The sequence below is a fragment of the Mustelus asterias genome, chromosome 8 (genome assembly GCF_964213995.1).
Source record: "Mustelus asterias chromosome 8, sMusAst1.hap1.1, whole genome shotgun sequence".
Taxonomy (NCBI): domain Eukaryota; kingdom Metazoa; phylum Chordata; class Chondrichthyes; order Carcharhiniformes; family Triakidae; genus Mustelus; species Mustelus asterias.
In genome coordinates, this window is record NC_135808.1 from 7,605,912 (window position 1) to 7,621,513 (window position 15,602).

The window sequence follows — 15,602 nt, forward strand, 5'->3', positions numbered from 1 at the left end:
ATTTTAACAGTTAACAGGGTGTTTAAGACTATCCCAATTGTTTTAAAATTGGTTTCTCTATGGCATATGTGTCAGTGCCTTGATCATTTTTGTTTCACTCTTTTGGCGCCATTAATCATTCAATGGCATGTTCTTTGTCAAGTAGCGTATATGCTTGAGACCTGCTCTTCAATGCAATTATTGCAAGTACCTTGAATGGTTCCATTTTGAATTGATTTCCCTGTACATTCTTTACTTCATGTAAGTGATCTGCACATTTACACAGTGTTGCAGGCTTTGATGTCAGCTTTTTAATTGATCACAAACCCTTCAAGTAACCAGACCAAGTCACGGAGTTCTCTTAAACAGCTGTTTTAACCAAGGTAGATATCTTGGACCCTGCAAAGTCACTGATCACAGGATGTAACTCGCCAGGACACAGAATTCAGAAATGCACAAGCAATTATAGCTTCACATTCAATTACAAGTAATTAGCCTGTACCAATCATGGCATAGGAGTTATCTCGATCCACTCAGAGTTACTGATTAAGGTTACATCATTCAGATATTAAAGCAATTACAATTGCCTTACACTTGCTTAATTATAATATCCAATTAGCGTGAAGATTTAATCATGTTACAAGTTATCACGGTCCCAACTCGTGCCTGAATCTGTGCATATCAACACCCTTTTCCGGTTCCAGATTTCTAATTGAATGAATCTTTGTGGGCAAATGGCCTTGGTGCTTATCTGTGAAGACTTTTGCAAGAAGACCTTTTTTTCATAGCGGCCTTTATAATTTTTAAACTGATGTGATTATTAACCCTTTCACACAGTGTCCTTAATGTCAAGCCACACCTTCTTGAATTTTTTGTGATCTTATCAAACGATCTCAGAATTATTGTTCATTTTTCCATATCTTTCCAGATGTCTCATGTAGGGACCAGAATATCAATTTTTTTTCTCTTCATAAAAACATAGACAAGGACATAAATGCCTTCAAGAGAAACTTGTCAACCCTTGAAACAACACTGCAGCACACTGAACCTTCTGTGCTTAGACACTTGACTGGTGTTGGTCAGAGTCTTTTCAAATCAAGCTGTGTTTGTGGAGTTGAGAGATGGTAGCTGACTTAGCCAGCCAGCTGGTGACCTCTGCAGTTGATGTTAAAACAGCAGTTTCAGTTCCCAAAGACATATAGAGATTTCAAAACGGTCACTCGAGTTATCTGACTTTCTGTGACTTGGTTCTGCTAACTTCTGGCAAACCATACATGATTGGGACAATTGGTTGTTTATACAAGCAGTTGTAAGGAGAGCCTGCCTTTCTTTTTAATTCATTTGCAGAATGTGGGCGTCGCTGGCAAGGTCAGCATTTATTGCTCATCCCTAGTTGCCCTCGAGAAGATGCTGGTGAGCTGCCTTCTTCAACCACTGCAGTCCATGTGGCGTGGGCACACTTAGGGTGCTGTTGGGGAAGAAGTCCCAGGATTTTGACCCAGCGACAGTGAAGGAATAGCGGTCTGCTTTGTCCTGGATGGTGTCGAGCTTCATGAACATTGTTGGAGCTGCACTCATCCAGGCAAGTGGAGACTTAGACAACCTAAGATTCTTTATTTTATTCATTCGTGGCACATGGGTATCGCTGGCTGGCCAGCATTTATTGCCCATCCCTTGTTGCCCAGGGGCAGTTGATGTGCCTCTGGAGTCACATGTAGACCAGCCCAAGTAAGGATGGCAGATTTCCTTCTCTAAATTACATTAGTGAACCAGATGGGTTTTTCCAACAATCGACAATGGTTTCGTGGTCATTAGTAGATTCGTAATTCCTGATTTTTGTTTTAGTGAATTCAAATTCCTTCAGCTGTCATAGTGGGATTCGAATCCAGGTCCCAGAACATTAGCTGAGTTTTCTGGATGAATAGTCTAGCAATAAAACCACTAGGCATCGCCTCTCCCTTCTCTGCTAATTATGCTGTTTCAGCTCTTTAGATGTACATCTTGTCACATAGACCCTTCATTACTCATTTCCATTCTTATCACATGGTGACCAGGTCTCTTCTATTTCTTCATCATTTATTTGTCATTTTTACATAGATTCAGGTATTGGCTCATTGCTTTCCACCTATGTCTGAAGATAACCCAGGGAATCTTCTATTCTAAGCCTCTTTTGCCCCTGCAGTGTTATATGTCTTGGCTGATATCCAAACAGTTGCTTGTCTCAGTTCCTCATACTTTGTTCCTCACGAGATTTAATTTCCGATTCCTGATGATCTGCAGTTTCTGTTGCCATTTATATGACCTTTTATTTGCACCCTCTGCTGACCTATCTTTGTATATTTCTTGCTTAAACTGAAGCACTGCTGCACTTTGCTATAATTCTTTCATTACATTATCTTAATAAAGCTAAAGCTATCCCTTTTAGTCCTTTTGAATTTCAAAGGGGCCTTTCAGCCAGTGCCTGAAACTAGCTTTGACTTCAGGCCTCTGTTCAAGAAAGAAGCAGAGAGGCACTACTACATCATTGTCGGAGATAGAGGTGTAGCAAGATGTTTTTTTGATCCATTCGTGGGACATGGGCCAGCATTTATTGCCCATCCTTAGTTGTCCGAGGGCAGTTGAGAGTCAACTACATTGCTGTGGCTCTGGAGTCACATGTAGGTCAGACCAGGTAAGGAGGGCGGATTTCCTTCCCAAAGGGGCATTAGTGATCCAGATGGGTTTTTCCTGACAATCAACAGTGGTTTCCTGGTCATCAGTAGATTCTTAATTCCAGATTTTTTCAAATGGAATTCAAATTCCACTATCTGCCGTGGTGGGATTCGAACTCAGGTCTCCAAAACGTTAGCTGAGTTTCTGGAAAGTCTAGCAATAATACCACTAGGCCATCGCCTCCCCAGGTTACAACTAGATGAGGAAAGGGGGAACTGGCTCCCCTCTATCTATCATCCTCTATTGGTCACAACAAAGTGTTAAGTTTCTTTTTCATGAAGACATGCTCTTTTCTGAATCCAGCTACAAGCAGAGAGCAATAAGGAGTTAGAGGAAGAGAAAATTTATTAAGGATTAAACGACCCCCGTGAAAATGTTTTAAAATAATATAGGGTTAAGTGTCATTTGATTGTCTTTGAGGCACAGACTTTCTATCATTGCAGCTTATCTGGATTAGCTAGTTTCATTGATGTAGAAGATGTTGAAATTATTATGAGATCTCAGTTTTCTTGTTAGATTTCTAGTGAAGTTGGCTTCAAAACTGGGTAATACACTTGTTTCGAAAGGGAGAGAGGGAGACAGCCGAGCTTCCAGCCTGTTTCCTCTGCTGACAACATTCTTGCAATCTCTCCATGCAGTGGCTCAAAGTCTTGCCCTGAAATACTTCACCCATTGTGTATTTCCAAGGGAGTTTGGGGTGGGTCTTTCTATAGCAACTGTTGTTTCAATACGCAGTACCTTGGATTTTAATGTCTCTACCTTAACAGTAGCAAGCTTTGATAGGTCCCTGAATTGTAGAAAATACCTCTCGCTTCAACTCCCTCGAGGGTGATTTTATTTTGCTTTTCATCTTCACATTGGAAGGTGGTTTGGCATTTGTAAGTTGTTTGTCCTGTCTCACTTCAAATCAGTAAATTTTCAGTGGGTTGAAAGCTGAAAAATCATGATTTCAAAATAAAAAGGGTCATGGTCCCATGGTAATATCCATAGCGAAGACAAGGCTGTTAAGATCAAGAAACTGGAAATTTTGAAATGTTGTAGGGGTCCACAGAATCATGAGTGTAGGTGAGAAAACAAGATAGGAAGAAATCAGTTCAGTAGGGCTCGGACAGGTTAAAGCGATGGGTCACCCAGGACAATTATGTTTGTGGGATTTAGAAAGGAGATGGAAGTCGGGTCTATGCAGTAGGAGACTATTGATGGAAAACGAGGACTATAGCAATCTTGGGAACAATGGCTTAATGTTTGGTGGTGGGATCATTGTCCAGGAGGAGGAGGTAGGAAGAAATGTCTGGGTGTTGGCCTATCATGAAAATGTGCAAATGATATGTGTGTGTGTTTTTTATGTTTCAGGTTATGTTTTAAAGTTCAGCTTTTTCTACTGCTAGTCAATATGTCTGGAGTGAATGTAGCTCACATGATGGAAGAGCAGAATGATTACTCATTTCAACATTGCAAGTGATTATGTTAATTTGAGCAAATGGACTTTTGTTTACATATGTTCTCCTGGGATTTCATATTAGAGCGATTGATAGGGTCATGTGATGGCTTGTGTGCAGTCCTGCATCTGCAGCAGAAAAGGAAAGGGACTTTTGCTGAAAGGATTTGGAGTTTGGTCGTTCTTGTTGATGTTAGGAGAGTTTTGCAGGGTTCTGAAAGCTCTGTATCTCTCTGAAAACTCCAAGGCTGTCCACACTCACTATAGCAAGTATATTTGTGATTGCTAACTTAATGTAAAGTGGGTTTTAAGTCTGTAAGAAAATGCTGCCTATTTGGAACTGAAATAGTAACAAGTTCGAAGTTAGAGTTGTTTCTTTTCATGTTTAAGGATTGTTAACTGTTACGAGTTAAGCTGCTTCATTTTGTAAAACTGTGTTATGAATAAAGCTTGTTTTGATAAAAGATTTCTAATTTGTCAGTGGAATTACAACTTGAGCAAAGCATCCTTTCCTCACATTCATTCTAAAATAGAAAAATTGTTGGGGCCTAGACTAGCTTCACAATACACCTTGCACTTCTGGTCCAGGGCCCTAACAGCGCTCAACCTCTGCAACTTAGAGGTTAGAACTCCAGACAACAGCACAACCCTTGTCAGCTGATTTGATAACAATGTCAGGGTTGGAACATTTTTTAAATTCATCCACTGGATGTAGACATCGCTGACTAGAAACTCCAAGGTGTTTTATGAAGTCAGCCTAGATCATATTTGCACTTTGAAGTTTTGACATGGGTAAGCATAAGATGTTTCACACCAGGTATGATTCAAATGACCTACTAGGGAGCTTTTATCAAACAACGTTTGTTTAATAATACAGTTAAGACATAGAAAGAAGATTAGCAAGAACTTTCACCAATTATAATCAAGAAAACAAACAGCCACGATATTCTATAAACCTTAACAGCTCAATGTACTGTTCCCACCAAACAAACCTTCTTACAAACATATGGCACAGAAAATAAGAATGCTCACGTGGTACTGGATTTTCTAGCTCTGCAATACCTGCTTAGTCCTTTGGATGGATAATTAAAACTCTGACTTCCCAGCCCTGGAACTTCCAGCAGACCTCGAAGGTAGAGATAGAGCCACTGCTTGCCTCGAGCTAGCAAACCACCAACAGTAAAATCTTCACTCCAGAAAACGAAGAAAGACTGCTTCCAACTAGCCAGCAGTATTTCTCATACCAGGGACAGAGACAAGCACACTACATCCAGCCTGGAGTCCAAACACCTCCGAACTAGCCAGCAACCAAAATTGAAAGTACGAACTCTTGTGAGAGAGAAAAAGAAACTATTCCACCTGACCTATCAATCATTCTTCCCCCCAACAATTCAAAAGGGTCATAAAACAAGGGCAGTGCATTAGGCTCAAATTAAACTCTAACAACAATAAAAGGACGTCAACTCAGACAGATCGGCAACAAGCACAAAAGGCCTTCTTAAAAGAACTGCAGAAAAACATGATTAAACCACATTTCTTAAAGGCACAGTCGCATCACATTAAGTGCCCTTGGGAAGGTGATGGTGGGCCACCTTCTTGAACTGCTGAAATGAATGGGAGCTTCAGGATTTCGATGTAGTAACAGTGAAGTATATAGCTCCAAGCCAGGAGGTTTTGGGGCTTGGAGGGGAACTTGAAGGTGGTGGTGCTTCCATGCCTCTGCTAGCCATGTCCTTTGAGGCTGGAGAGGTCATGGGTTTGGAAGGTGCTGCCAATGGAACCTTGGCGAGTTACTGCAGGGCATCTCGTAGATGATACACACTGTGCATCAGTGACAGTGGGAGTGGATGTTGAGGGTAATTTAGCAGGCTACTTTGTCCTGGATTGTGTTGAGTTCCTTGAGTGCTGTTGGAGATGCACTCGTCCAAGCAAGTGGAGAGTATTCCATCACACGCTCGACTTGTGCCTTGCGGATGGTAGATAGGCTTTGCGAAGTCAGAAGGTGAGTTCCCCACTGTAGAATTCCCAGCCTCTGACCTGCTCTTCCAGCCACACTAACAAACCAGAGCCTGTATCAGCATCTCACCTATCTAGATAAAGAAAAGAAATCCCAGAGAGAGAGGAATACCAGGATTAACCAAAAGATGCCAGACCTGGTCTAACAGTGTACACTTTTGCAAAAACGATACAAGAAACAGAACAGTCTAACATCATGAGCACCAGGACACTTCTCCCTCAGGGGAGCCCAAACCTCAAGAAGGAGGACTGTGTGGAAGTCCCTATATAAGACCACTTGGAGGAGGGTGACTTACTCCTCCAACCGCTAATCGTCAACTGAAGAACGACCCTAACAACGTTGAATCAAAGCACTCAGACTCACACCCAAGCCCTCCAGCCAACAAGATATTATATCCCCAGGGGAACCAATTCTCAAGAAGGAGAGTAGTCCAGAAGCCACAAAAAGGGGACGTGTCAGAGGAAGATGACATAATCCCCCACCCAACGTCCCCCCCCCACCCCCCCCCCCAACCCCCGACCCGCATAAACGCAGTTACTATCGTCCTAACCTATTCAATTGAGCTGAACTCGGATCAATGACACAACGAAATAAGGGCTGACAAGCCAAGAATACTTATCACTCTTATACATAGATCAAAGGATATGTGAAGGTGTGCTATAGAACTTTCTCTGTGCATCCCAGAGGTGCCAATTAGGTACTGCCATCGTCGAGATTCCACCCATTTCCTTGAATCAAAGAAATCCTAACAAGAGGATGATATGTTGTTATGTTGTAGCAATCTAGTGTCGCCAAGAGATTGCAGGCTGCGTTAAGAACAAAAAGTATTTATTGGTAAGTGAAATTGGAAGAGAAGGTTTGCAGCTCGAGGCTGCAATGAAGCAGAGCTCCAATTATTATAATGTTAGCACCATGACTGCCAGAAGATTCTCTCCTGAGAGAGGACTCCACTGTCTGGGGTGATCACTCACCCTCAGTTTCTATTCGTCCCTCAAGTCAAGTGAGACTTCTGATGTACTGTCTTAAAGGACAGACGCCACTACATAACATCCCTCCGCCTTTAACTTTCTTAGACAATCTAACTGCAATTTCTTCGCCACTTGTTGGTAAATGTTTCCTACTGGCTACTTCCACCTTTTTCATGGTGCTTTATTTTAGCTTTGATGTAACTGGGCCCCTTCTAATTTAGATCAGGGTCACAAACCATTACCTCATTTTCTATTTGCTGTAGTCTTCGGTGAAGTCTATACAACTCATTTTTTCTTCACTATTACTTTTTCTTCTTCTGTGGCTTGTCTTACTTTCTGATTGATTGCAGCTTTATCGTTTGCTTGTAGTTTATTGCTAAAACTTTCAAGGAACTTCCCATTACAGTATTAAAGGATGGGACACAACTGAGTCTTGCTTCGGCTCTTCATTCAGTCATTTAGGGTCTTTCACTGCCCTCTTTCTGGGGCCCATCGATGCCCTCCTTCTGGAAAGTTTTTCACTGCCTACTCTGACCCTGGCATTGCCTCCCGCTTGAGGGCTTATTACCTCCTCTGAGCTTCAGCATTGGCTCTTTCTTGAGGTCTGAATTTCCTCCTTGGAGGTTATTGCATTGCTTATAGATTCCCTTTTTAACGTTGATCTCTATCTGGGATCTTCTCAGATTTTTCTGTCTCTTGTCCTTCGTTCCTTCCTGTGGTTGTTTCATTATAAGTTGTACACCTTTAAATGCATGACCGCTTTAATTCTGTCTGTTTTTTGGGCTACCACAGCTGCTGTTTCTTTCTGTTTGTGTCTGTGCTTTTCCCGCGCTTTTGGAGTTTTGGCGGGAACCCGCAGCTCCTTCTGTTGCATCCTTTTTAAACTATTGGACTTCTCTTTCTCGCTGGTGAAAGAATTCTTCAATGATTTCTGCAGATTTTCTCATTCCTTTTGGCTGGCTGGAGATAAATGTACCGTTCTTTTTGTCAATTTCGCTCATTGAGATCAGCGCTGTCCTTTCAGCACCATTATCTTATTATATCGTTAACGTTTTCCTTTTTTTGTAGCTAAAAGACTTCTTTTGTTCCAAAACTGCCAACCTTCTCTGCTTGTAGCCCCTTAGTGCAGGGGCTGTCCCCTGCAGGCTCTGAGATCTGCAATCTCGGTTTTTCCAGCCCAATCTCTCTGACTATTTTTTATTCATTTGTGGGACATGGGCGTCGCTGGCTAGGCCAGCATTTATTGCCCATCCCTTGTTGCCCCTTGAGAAGGTGGTGGTGAGCTGCCTTTTTGAATCACTGCAGCCCACGTGATGTTGGAATGCCATTAGGGAGGGAATTCCAGGATTTTGACCCAGCGACTGCGAAGGAACGGCGATATATTTCAAAAATCAGGATGGTGAGTGGCTTGGAGGGGAACTTGCAGGTGGTGGTGTTCCCATGTATCTGCTGGCTTTGGCCTTCTAGATGGAAGTGGTCGTGAGTTTGGAAGGTGCTGTCTAAGGACCTTTGGTGAATTGCTGCAGTGGATCTTGTAGATAGTACACACTGCTGCTACTGAGCATTGGTGGTGGAGAGATTGGATGTTTGTGGATGTGGTGCCAATTAAGCGGGGCTGCTTTGCCCTGGATGGTGTCAAGCCTTTTGAGTGTTGTTGGAGTTGCACTCATCCAGGCAAGTGGGGAGTATTTCATCACACTCCTGATTTGTGCCTTGTCGATGGTGGATAGACTTTGGGGAGTCAGGAGGTAGGTCTGCTGCTGGTGGTGGCCCACATGGATGTGCAGTGTTGTGTTGCTAGATCTGTTTGAAACCTATTCCATTTCACATGGTGGTAATGCCACACAACACGATGAAGATTACCCTCAATGTAAAGACTTAGTTCTTTAAGCTGGCCTCTCCTGCCAGTCGGATCTCGCTCAGGATGGCAATGTTACTGCTGAGGGACCAGAGTCCCCAGCTATGATGGCAGTGTGATGTTCAGGTCTATTGCTCTTGGAACTGCCCATCAGGTCCAGAAGTTTCAGATCCCTAAATTCACTTGGGTGGGTGAGCTCTGGGTGGATGGTGCCTTCATATGGAGCAGTGGGGGTGTGGGGAGCCAGAGGAGCAACAGCGGGGGGAGAGGAGCAGCAGCGGGGAGAGAGGGACAGCAGCGGGGGGAGAGGATTTGCTTTTGTTTGATTTGATTTATTATTGTCACATATTAGTATACAGTGAAAAGTATTGTTCCTTGCGCACTATGCCAACAAGGCATACCGTTCATAGAGAAGGAAAGGAGAGAGTGCAGAATGTAGTATTACAGTCATAGTGAGGGTGTAGAGAAAGATCAACTTAGTGCATGGTAAGTCCATTCAAAAGTCTGACAGCAGCAGGGAAGAAGCTGTTCTTGAGTCGGTTGGTACGTGACCACAAACTTTTGTATCTTTTTCCCGACAGAAGAAGGTGGAAGAGAGAATGTCCGGGGTGCGTGGGGTCTTTAATTATGCTGGCTGCTTTGCCGAGGCAGCAGGAAGTGTAGACAGAGTCAATGGATAGGAGGCTGGTTTGTGTGATGAATTGGGCTACATTCATGAGCTTTTGTAGTTCCTTGCGGTCTTGGGCAGAGCAGGAGCCATACCAAGCTGTGATACAACCAGAAAGAATGCTTTCTATGGTGCATCTGTAAAGGTTGGTGAGAGTCGTAGCTGACATACCAAATTTTCTTAGTCTTCTGAGAAAGTAGAGGCATTGGTGGGCTTTCTTAATTATAGTGTCGGAATGGGGGGACCAGGACAGGTTGTTGGTGATCTGGACCTCCAAAAATCTGAAGCATCATCGGGGGTGGGGGGGGGGGGGGGAGTTGAGCAGCAGCAGGAGGAGAGGGGCAGCAGCGGGGGGAGGAGGGGGAGAGAGAGAGGCAGCAGCGGAGGCGAGAGGAGCAGCGTAAGCAGAGGCAGGACTACACGGAACCAGGGAGTAAATAATCTCTTTCCCCCAGAGCGACGTAGACTCAGCTAGACGTTTCACGATTATGCGACCTTTGTAATCCTTCTTGAAGTCCTCCAGGCTTTGTGGAGTGAACCAATTCAGGTTAAGCTTCCATATCCTCCCACCAACATTTGGACGCACATATTAGAAGGCGGGATTTTCCGACCACGCTCACCCCAAAACCGTAAAATCTCGCCGGAGGTCAAGCGACCTTTGCATGGTCCACGCCCCCCAGGAATCGTAGCGGGCGGGACAGGAAAATTCCCCCATTGTCTTTTTCCATCAGGCGTCCAGTCATAGTGTCCAGCAAGCCATCGGCTGTCCAATCCTATCGACAGAGGTGAACGCCACCACCTACCCGGAGCAGCCTGGACATTGTCAATTCATTCTTAAAAAAGGACTCTGTTGCTCCACTCAGAATCCGCTGCTGCTCTGACACATCCATTCTTGGCCGGTGTTGTCCTAGAGATAACCCATTGTAGCCTGGAGCACTCACTTCCTGAAAAGGAAATTAACCCAATGACCAGTCTCGAGTTTCAAACGATGCAACCCCACCCTCTGTTGGGCACTGCAAGTACTACACCAATGGAGAGAAAAGTCACCAGCGATTTATTGGCCTTGATGCAACAACCTACCATGCGGTACCTTGTCAAAGGCCTTGCTAAAGCCCATGTAGATAACATCAACTGCACTGCTCTCATCTACCTTCTTGGTTACCCCTTCAAAAAACTCAATCAAATTCGCAAGACATGAGGGCTGAGGGCTACAATGCATTCATGAAAGGATAGAGTTTGTGTTCACAGTGGGTGTAATTGTTGCAAAGAGAGCCCTTTCCAAACCTCAGACGTGAGGGCGGCACAGTGATTAGCACTGCTGCCTCACAGCGCCAGGGACCCGTGTTCAAATCAGCTTTGGGTCACTGTCTGTGTGGAGTTTGCACGTTCTCCCCGTGTCTGCGTGGGTTCCCTCCGGGTGCTCTGGTTTCCTCCCACAGTCCAAAGACTTGATTGGCCATGCTAAATTGTCCTTTAGTGTTGGGGGATTTGCAGGGTAAATACGGGGCGTTATGGGGTTACGGGGTCGGGCCTGGGTGGGGTTGCTGTTGGTGCAGGCTTGATGGGCCGAATGGCCTTCTCCTGCACTGTGGGGATCCTTTGATTCTATGAAACCGGGAGAGAGAGAGGGGGGGAGGCAAGAGGAAAAGAGCTTCGCTTGTTGAAGCAATGGTGGCTCCCAAACTCCTACATGGTGGAGAAATTAGTCTTTCTATAACACAGTCTACATTTCACTCTGTGAAAATCCAGCGCACATGCAAACTGTCACAATGCACATTAAGCGACCTTTTATTTTTAACAATTCCACAAGTAGAGCTCTCAATTTTCCAGGTTCAAATCAGGAGCCAAAGTCGCTCCTCATATCCATCGATCCTTTCGGGTGACTTTAATCACACAATCCCGGGAATAAAAAGCTTAACATATGAGGAGCGTTTGAGGACTCTGGGTCTGTACTCAGTGGAGTTTAGAAGGATGAGGGGGAATCTCATTGAAAATTACAGAATACTGAAAGGCCTGGATAGAATGGAGAGACTGGGATCCAAGGGCACAGCCTCAGAGTAAAGGGACGACCCTTTAGAACTGAGATGGGGAGGAATTTCTTCAGCCAGAGGCTGGTAAATCTGTGGAATTCATTGCCACTGAAGGCCGTGGAGACCATTGAGTGTATTTAAGACAGAGATAGATAGGTTCTTGATTAGTAAGGGGATCAAAGGTTACGGGGAAAAGGCAGGAAAATGGGGTTGAGAAACTTAGCAGCTATGACCGAATGGCGGAGCAGACTCAATGGGCCAAATGGCCTAATTCTGCTCCTATATCTTATGGTCTTATAATCGTGGCTGGCAGATAGAGGCAAAGAGTCATTTGGGGCTCCAATAGAGTCCATTCAGCCCAATTGGCTCTGTACTGGCTCTCCACAGAGAAATCCAGCCAGTCCCATTCTCCTGCTTGCTTCCCATCATCCCACAAGTTTGTTCCTTTTGAGTTCCCATCCAGCTTCCTCGGGAAATTGTTGATTGTTTCCTCATCCTCGTGGGCGGTGAGTTCCAGTTTATTACCACTCACTCTGTAAGAAAGTGCTTCCTTAATATTTCCCCTATATCTCTTGCCCAGTTCCTTAATTCCCAGCCACCACTCCCTCTGCTCTCTTCCATAGTCCTTGTACCATCGGCTAGTGGGAATAGTTTTTCCTTGACTACTCATCCAAACCTGCCGTAATCTTGTACACATCTGCCAAACCTCCCCTCAATCTCCAATGTTCCAAGGAGAACAACCTAGCCTTGCACATAAATTCCCATCCTTAGAATCGTTCCTGTAAATCTCCTCTCCACCCTCAACAGGCCCCACAGGTCGCACAATGGTTAGCACTGCTGCCTCACAGCACCAGGGACCCGGGTTCGATTCCCGGCTTGGGTCACTGTCTGTGTGGAGTTTGCACATTCTCCCCATGTCTCCAGGTGCTCCGGTTTCCTCCCACACTCCAAAGATGTGCCGGTTAAGTGGTTTGGCATGGTAAATTACCCCTTGGTGTCCCAAGATTTGTAGTTTAGGAGGATTGGGCGGCACGGTGGTACAGTGGTTAGCACTGTTGCCTCACACCACCAGGAACCCAGGTTCAATTCCAGCCTCAGGTCACTGTCTGTGTGGAGTCTGCGCGTTCTCCCCATGTCTGGGTGGGTTTCTTCCGGGTGCTCTGGTTTCCTCCCACAGTCCAAAGATGTGTGGGTTAGGTTGATTGGCCATGCTAAATTGACTAGTGTCAGGGGGATTAACAGGGTAAATATGTGGGGATATGGGAATAGGGCCTGAGTGTGATTGTGGTCGGTACAGACTTGATGGGCTGAATGGCCTCTTTCTGTGCTGTAGGGATTCTATGATCATTTCATTCTGTGATTAGCGCAGTAAATATGGGGTGATGCGGATAGGGCCTGGGTAAATGTGCTCTGCCGGAGAGTCGGTGCAGACTCAATGGGCCATTTGGTTCCTTCTGTAGGAATTCTATGAACCAGCCTTTCAAGTGGTACTTTGTTGAAAGCTCTCTAAAAATCCATATAGAAGAAGATCCACCCCATTCCTTTCATTAACCTTCTCTGTTACTTCACCTAAAACTTCAATTAGATTAGTGAAGCATAGTCTATCTTTTACAAATCCTTGCTGGCTCTCCTTAATTAACTCAAACCTCTCTAAGTGCTTGTTGATTTGTTCCTCTTGAATATTGTTTCTAAAACTTTACCCCCTGTTGATGTTTAACTGACCGATCTGCAGCTGCCAGGACTGGTGTTACACTCTTTCTTGACTAATGGTGTCACATTTGCCACCCTCCAACCCTCTGGCACCCTTTTTCTTTATTCATTCATGGGACATGGGCATCACTCACTGGGCCAGCATTTGATGCCCATCCTTAATTGCCCTTGAATTGAGTGGCTTGCTAGGCCATTTCGGATGGCAGCTGAGAGTGTCAACCGCATTGCTGCGGCTCTCGAGTCATATGTAGGCCAGACCAGGTAAAGGCGGTAGATTTCCTTCCCTAAATGGACATTAGTGAACAAGATGGGTTTTTCCTTCAATCGACAATGCTTTCATAGTCATTAGTAGATTCTTAGTCCCAGATATTTTTTACTGAACCCCCCCTCTTACAACATTGCAATCTCTACCATTCCCTATGTCATGATTGGCTGTTCTCTACCCACCAGCTGGGGGTCAGGGGGTCACGGTCATCTCCAGCCTCAGCATAGCTGCAGCTTGAACAGCCAGTAACCCCCCCCCCCCGCCCCCCACAAAGTTAGGGCAGAGTTCTGCCTGCACTTCTTAAAGGGACCAAAACTAGGGAGTCATCATTTGAGGATAAGGGGTAAAGATTTTAGGACTCAGGTGAGGAAAAGTTTCTTCACCCAGAGGGTGGTGAATGTATGGAATTCACTATCACAGAAAGTAGTTGAGGCCAAAATGTTGTGTGATTTCGAGAAGGAATTAGATGTAACTCCTGGGGCTAAAGGGATCAAGGGATATGGGGGGAAGGGGGGAATCAGGATATTGAATTTAATGAACAGCCATGATCAAAATGAATGGTGGAGCAGGCTCGAAGGGCCAAATAGCCTACTCCTGCTTCTATTTTCTACGTTTCTATGACTATGCTCCAGAACAGTAACAAATTCTTAAAGGGACCACGTATCAATAGAACTGTCCCAACTTCTTAAAAGGACTCTAAACCATCAGGACTGTCCAACTAGTTAAAGGGGCCCTTACATTGAGTCCTTTAACAAGAGTTTGAACAAGGATGGGAAAAAAATGAACAACAATGCTTCCAACATTCTTTTATTCCGCAACTGTCCAGTCTCATTTTCTAGTAACTGACGAGCTTAGACAGGAAATTACTGGATAGGGATTTGCAGAGGTGATCAGATACGGATAGTGGGATCCTCCGGCCGCGCTCACCTGAAAACCAGAGATTCCCGCCCGACTTCAATGGACCTTTTCATGGTCTGCCTCCTGCCCGCCAGAATTCCAGTGGTGGGCGGGATGGGAGGATTCCAGCCATGGAAATCTCTCCCATATGAATATAATTTGCGTTTCAACACATCAGAAAGAAATATCAGCACCGATTGAGACCTCAGGATGTTCCAAAGAGCTTCAAAGCGAATGAAATGACTGCTGTAATGCAAAACACGGTAGTCAATTTATAGAATCATAAATCATAGAATCCTACAGTGCAGAAGGAGGCCATTCAGGCCATCGAGTCTGCACCAACCACAATCCCACTCAAGACCCGATGCCCATTGCATTTACCCTAGCTAGTCCCCCTGACACTAAGGGGCAATTTAGCATGGCCAATCCACCTGACCTACACATCTTTGGAATGTGGGAGGAAACAGGAGCATCCGGAGGAAACCCACGCAGACACGAGCAGAGTGTGCAGACTCCACACATACAGTCACCCAAGCCAGGGATCGAACCCAGATCCCTGGCACTGTGAGGCAGCAGTGCTGACCACTGTGCCACCATGCCGTGCCAGCGAGCTCCCATAAACAGGTCATGACCAGATCATCAGCTTTTATTCATGTTGATCCAGGGCTGCTTCCACCACCTTCTCTGGCATTGCGTTCCAGACACCCATCACTCTCTGCATGAAAAACGTCCCCCGCACATCTCCCTTAAACTTTCCCCCTCTCACCTTGAATTTGTGCCCCCTTGTTGCCGTTTTTAGGGAACGGTGGACCTGCACGTCCCGGTCCCTCTGTATGTTAATCTTCCTAAGGGTTCTGCCATTTACAGTATAATTCACACCTAAATTTGATCCTCCAAAATTCATTACCTCACATTTGTCCAGATTAAACTCCATCTGCCATTTCTGTGCCAAAGTCTCCAATCTATCTATATCCTGTTGTATCCTCTGTCAATCCTCAGCACGATCAGCAACTCCACCAATCTTTGTGTCATTGCAAACTTACGAATCAGACCACCCACAT